The sequence below is a fragment of the Nematolebias whitei genome, chromosome 3 (assembly GCF_014905685.2).
Source record: "Nematolebias whitei isolate Nwh7 chromosome 3, NemWhi1, whole genome shotgun sequence".
NCBI classification, from domain to species: Eukaryota; Metazoa; Chordata; class Actinopteri; order Cyprinodontiformes; family Rivulidae; genus Nematolebias; species Nematolebias whitei.
The window spans coordinates 33,869,013-33,869,386 of record NC_056500.1 but is presented as its reverse complement, the minus strand read 5'-3'; positions in this window follow the sequence as shown (position 1 = coordinate 33,869,386).

Here is a 374-nt window from a genome sequence, read left to right as displayed (position 1 = left end):
TGGAGATTTCTGTGCTGCGTATATGTGCAACAATGAGTGCAGATTCAGTGAGAACATAGAGAATAATGAGAATTTCTGATAGTCGCATCCAGGTCTAGTAATATAGTGTAGATCTAGAGGAGTGGTGGTGCAGAGGTTAGAGAGGTGGGCTTGTGATCCGAAGATCGCCGGTTCACGCCCCGGCCCCGGCCCCGACAACATCAAAATTGTGGGTGGGGTAGGTGAAACACCCACACTTGCCCCCACCCTCATTCGCCCCACTCTGGGCCCATGAGCAAGGCCCTTAACCCCCACCATGTGCTCCCTAAACAGGTCTCTCTTGAAAATGAGTTCTCGTGGCTCAATGAGACTAACCTGGATAAATAAAGGCTAAA